This window comes from Onychostruthus taczanowskii, unplaced genomic scaffold (genome assembly GCF_017590055.1).
Source record: "Onychostruthus taczanowskii isolate IOZ18803 unplaced genomic scaffold, ASM1759005v1 scaffold25, whole genome shotgun sequence".
NCBI classification, from domain to species: domain Eukaryota; kingdom Metazoa; phylum Chordata; class Aves; order Passeriformes; family Passeridae; genus Onychostruthus; species Onychostruthus taczanowskii.
The window spans coordinates 8,342,542-8,347,814 of NW_024499796.1; positions in this window are offsets into that span (position 1 = coordinate 8,342,542).

Below are 5,273 nucleotides of genomic sequence, written 5' to 3' on the forward strand. Positions count from 1 at the left end.
CAGCCTGATGAAAATTCAAAACAGCGGTGATCTCTGGCTTGATCCAAAACTTATTTAAGGAAGCGTTTTAAGCACTGAACCAAACAGGAGCTGTTTGCAAATCGTTGATCAAAGCCGCTTGTGCAAAGAGCACTTGGCAACTGCAAAGGCGTCTCTGGATGAGGCTGTGCACCCTGGCCCTGGTGGGACTGGACAGGCAGCATCCCATGGTGGCTCCATGGGCTCAGCCTGCTCCTCAGGGACCTCGGGGACAACTCATTTCCGTCGTGCTGCACTTCACAGAGAGACTTTGAACCCCTGCCAGCTGCCCTGTTGTGAATTCACCACAGAGAGGTTTCACTTGTTTGCAGCCAAGAGAGTCCAAGGATGCTAAAAATAGAGCACTCCTTGAAGGTGATCTGAAAAGCTGAAGTTGCCTCTTAAAAATATCAGTTTGGAGCTAATGGGGGCTGGGACAGTGCTCAGGGTGGCCCTGCTGGGAATCAGGAGTTGCTTCACAGAAGGGATCCAGCAGCCTTTGCCTCAGAGAGGGCTGCAGGGATGCTCCTGGGTGAGCAGCAGGTCAGGAAAAGCACTCTGTAAATGCAGGACCTGGTAATTGCAGGTGGACAAGTCCATGGCTGTGCTGGGATTCCTCAGCAGAGAGTCAGAGAAGCAGTAATGAGGGCAGCTGGAGCATGTTGTGTTTTCTTTCCCTCCCCCTGCCCCATTAAAGCTCTCAGCAACTGCAGCACAAAGTCAAAGCAGTTTCCTTTTGAAATATAAAGTGAGTGCAGCATCTCTGTTTCACTCTGGCTTTTCTTCGTGTAGCAGGGCAGGTATCTATCCCAAGGTACATCTTTGATCCTGCCCTTTAAATAAACCATTTTAAGGCTCACAGACCCCTTTTCATCACCAGCCACCTCAGCTCATGGCACCAAATGCCCGTGTTTATATCCTGCCTCGTGGCTGGAATCAAAGTGTTGCTGGGGGAAACTGCACAGGGTTCATTAAAAAGTAAAAAAAAAAAAAAAGCCTGACTTTCTGTCCCTGAATGAATCCCCACATGTCCAGCCGTGCTCCCAAGCCCTGAGGTGCAGGAAATATCTGAGCACTCCTGGTGCTGGCAGGGCCTGGCACCGAGCATCAGCACTCAGTTCCAAGTGCTCATCCCAAAAGGATGATGGGCAAGGTGGGAAGAGGTTGGTCACTGCTCTGAGACCACCTCAGCGACCCCACAGACACCAGAGCAGTGTGAGGAGCTGTTGCAATAGGAAGAGCTGACCTCAGGAATGCAGTGAGAGGTGGCCTAAAACACAAACGTGCTGCAAAACCCGGCAGGTTTGGGGCAGGAGCTGCTGCCTGTGGATGCTCATGCTGCAGCCCAGGGATGAGCAGTGGCTTTGGAGGGATCCCAGCTGGTAAAATCTGGGACAAAACCAGCACAGGGTCCCCGTTTGGTGTCTCAGTGAGCACCACAGCACCCAGTTTGCCCTTTTTGGGTAGGACCCACAGGTGAGAGAGAATCCCAGAAAAGCCACACCAGCTCTGGCTTCTCATATTCTCGTGTTCTCCTCGAAATCCCAGGAACTGGAGACTGAGCCGATAAGAGTCTGACACCTAATGGGCACAAGCAGAATTGTGACAAGCACAGGAGCCGGCTGGAAGTGTCCTTGTGGGAATACTGACAGCATTGCCCCCCAGCAAAGCCCGCGGAGATGGACAAAAAGGAGGGATTTGTGTAAAGAAAAACTCTTAAAAGCCCACACGGCCCATGTCCAGGATTGTAAACTTAAAATATTTATAATTTAACCTAGATAGGAATGAGTCATACAAAACCCATTAAAAGGTTCCAGGTACACAATATGAGAGAGGGGATGTAATTTCCTTTGATATTTCAGAGGTCTCTGCCACATGGTAGCAAGGAAAGGTCAGAGTTACAGTTAAAACTCTTGGCACTAAGTTGTGTTTTCCACCTTGTGTTCTTATGCCAGATAAACTTGGAATCAACAAGGAAAAGGGACATCTCCCAAAGCAATGAGCTGTGCCCCTGAGACACCTTCAGCTGCACTTTGTATAATGGTCAGTGATGAATGGGAAGCCCACTAGGTTGGACTCCAGAATGTTAAATGCATTCTGTCACCTGCCTCTGTGCTATAACTACCCTTTCATTTGCTTCATGGAGTCAGTTGGTTTCTTTCCTTAAAAAATTCTGTCAACCAAAGGTGATTTACAGCAACGATGTTTTCCAAGGCAAGACAAAGCACAGCTTCCAGGACTGAGCTCTGCCAAAAACTGCCCTTGAACCTCCTCCTGCCTCAGGTGCTGCTTCCCTGGGCAGCATCCAGCCCTGCTGAAAGAAAGCTCAGACAATCTCTGTTCCATTCACAGGGTAAATAGAAATGTTCAATACCCAGTGCTGCTTCCTGGCAGCTCTCACAGGCATCTCTCTTTCTTTCTTTTTTTTTTTTTCTTTTTTTTTTTTCCCCTAAATTAGATCTTTCTATTATAACTTCAAGGCCTCATGAGTCTCCTTGGCATTTATTAAATAACAACTAAAGTCTTCAATTTGCCATGTTACTACATGATCCAGTTGTTCTCTATCTAATAAATCATCTGAGATCAGACTGAAGGAGCTGAACAGGGCAGGGAGGTGTTGGAGCAGGGCCAGCACTGAGTGTCCTGAAGTTCAGTGCAGCCATGTGAAAAATGGACCCTAAAAACTGAGGGTGAGGGAAAATCAGATTGGGCTCCATCCACCTCCTTTCTCTGCTGCTTTTTCCCCCAAAAACGCAATGGTCACAGCAGAATTGTGCTATTCTAAATCAGTTTTGCCCCAAAACTCAAAGAGGTGCTTTGGGGAATGCAAAACTGCCCCCAACAGAGGAAAGGGTCTGTGGAATCAGAGGTTATTGACTTCTCTCCTGTCCTAGATATGAATGTGCCCTCAGCCAGCATCAGTTGTGACCCACATTCCCAAAAACCAGCAGCACAGCAGACATGGCTGGTGTTTTAACACAGCTCCATGTAGGAATATTAACTGGCCCTGAAGCCACAGGTTACCCAACAACAAAATCTGCCCAGTGAGTCCTTTTATTCCTGCTAATTTGGTTTAAATCTTGTCCTTTCTCTTGCTGGGAAAAAAAAAAAATAACAAAAGCCATCGCCTGAGCTCTGATTTCAGGCTCTGAGGTATCCAGAGGCACCTGTAATGAGCACCTATCCCTGCAAACAGGAGCAGCAGAGCCGGAGGCCGGGGGAGATGTTTCGTTTTGGAAATGTGAACGTTCCCCTGCCATTCCAGCCATTCTAACGAGGGGCCCAATTAGTGATTGTGACTTTGTCATCCGTCCAGCAGGGACCACTGCTCTCATTTCTGCCAAGATCAGGGATCAGGAAGGCAAATCACCCCTAATGGCACCTCTGCTCTTCTTTCAAGTAAAAGTGGCACACAGAGCCACAAATGCCACCTCGGCTGGGGACAGCAGAGATCTCCAGCAGCAGCAGCCTCCCCCCTCCCAAGCAACTGCATGTGCACAAAAACGTTTATCAGGCTTCTGGCCACAGCTTTGACTTTAATTTTATTTTAAAAGTGCATTCACATGTAAATTGACTTGGCCCGGGAGGATACATGAATACAAGAGCCCTTTCTTCCCTCTGCCGCGGCATTAGGGAGGAATATGGTGAGCGAAGCAAAGTTTCCTCACCTCCAGGCTGCAATTCTGCAGCGAAGGAAAAGCAAGTCCATTGTTTCCTCCTGCACACAGATGCTGGCTGTGCTGTTTTCAGCAGTCTCGTTCAAGCGAGCCAGATCAGAACATAAAAGCATGTTACATATCCCAGGGACAAGAACACACAGGCAAATGTCTTATCGGCTCTGTTTTATCTGCTCTAAGAGCAGGAGATAAATGAATACGAGTTTGTAACTGTGTCTGATGGTTTGAAACATGGTCCTGCCCCACATTCCCAGGGTCAGACCTGGTTTGGTAGCAGAGGATTCCTGGGGGTGAGGAAAAAAATTAAAATGTGAAGCTGGAGATGAGGAAAGGGCAAGAAATGCATGTGCTCCCCAAAACAAGAATCTCTGGGATAAAAGCAGGTGGAAATCTGTTCCTCCCCATATGTCAGCCCCATATCTTGTGATGTGTTGCCACAGAGTGAGCACAAAAAGAATGCAACACTCTCAGTCACCCCGTTTCCAGCCTGGGACCCTCCTTAGCTGCTGTTCCCCAATTGCTATCACCCAGCCTGAGCTTTTGATGACACCCAGCCAAAAGATGCTGATTTCCTCTGCAGCATCACAGGTGTTCCAGCCCCACGGGGAAACAAAACGCACTGACAAAGTGAAAACAGGCAGCACTCTGGGTTGAGGCACCGGGGTTTTGTTTGCCAGAGACAAGGCATGGAAATGCTTGCGCAGATTTATAGACTGAGAGCCGTGACTCACTCTGTGTGTTTTAGGAACGAGCAGGTTGAAGCGGGTGTCCCGAAAGGAAGCATCCCACAGCTTGGTTCTGCTCTGGAAGCACAGGGATGATAGCACAGGGTTGGCAGTGTACCCTCGGGGAAAACCCGCTTGCCAACAAAACAGGGATGAATTAAAGCACTACAACTTTGCTGTTTCACTATGTGAAACCTCCAACAACCCAACAGCTCCAGGAGCCCCGGCACCGAGCGCTTCAGCTGCTGAAAGCAGAGGCCTTGGCTCTCTGCACCTCAGTTCTCATTCTGCACCCCAAACTTTGCACCTGGGACAGCCAAGTGTTGCATCCTGCCGATATTTTGAGTTTCCCCCAGTCCGGCACCCCGAAGGGAGCGGGTGGATCATCCCCCGCTCTGCGCACAGTCCTGAGACAAGAGCCGAGCACAATCTCGTTCTTTCCGCTGCCGTTTTCCCGGTCCGCGCCGGCACCGCGGTTTGGAGCCCGGCCCTGGCCGCGGGGCTGCCGCAGGAAGGCGCGGTGCCCCTTCCCCCGGCGGCCCTTCCGTTACGATCGTTACCGGGCTCCCGCCGCCCTCCCTGCGCTCCGCGCCGGCTCTCGGGGCCAGCGGCCGCCGCTGCCTTTGTGCCCCGGCCCGGTGCGGTCCCTCCCCGCCTCCCCGCCGGAGCCCTGCGGCGCATGCCTCCCGCTCCCCGGGGGCAGGGAAGGAAGCACCGCCCGCCCCTGCACCAGCGCGGCGGGCAGCGGCGGAGCGGAGCTCGGCGGAGCCGACGAGCCCGGCCCGGCCCGGCCCGGCCGCCGCCGACCCCCGTCGCCCCTGTCGGCCTCCTCTCGGCAGGTGAGCGGCGGGCG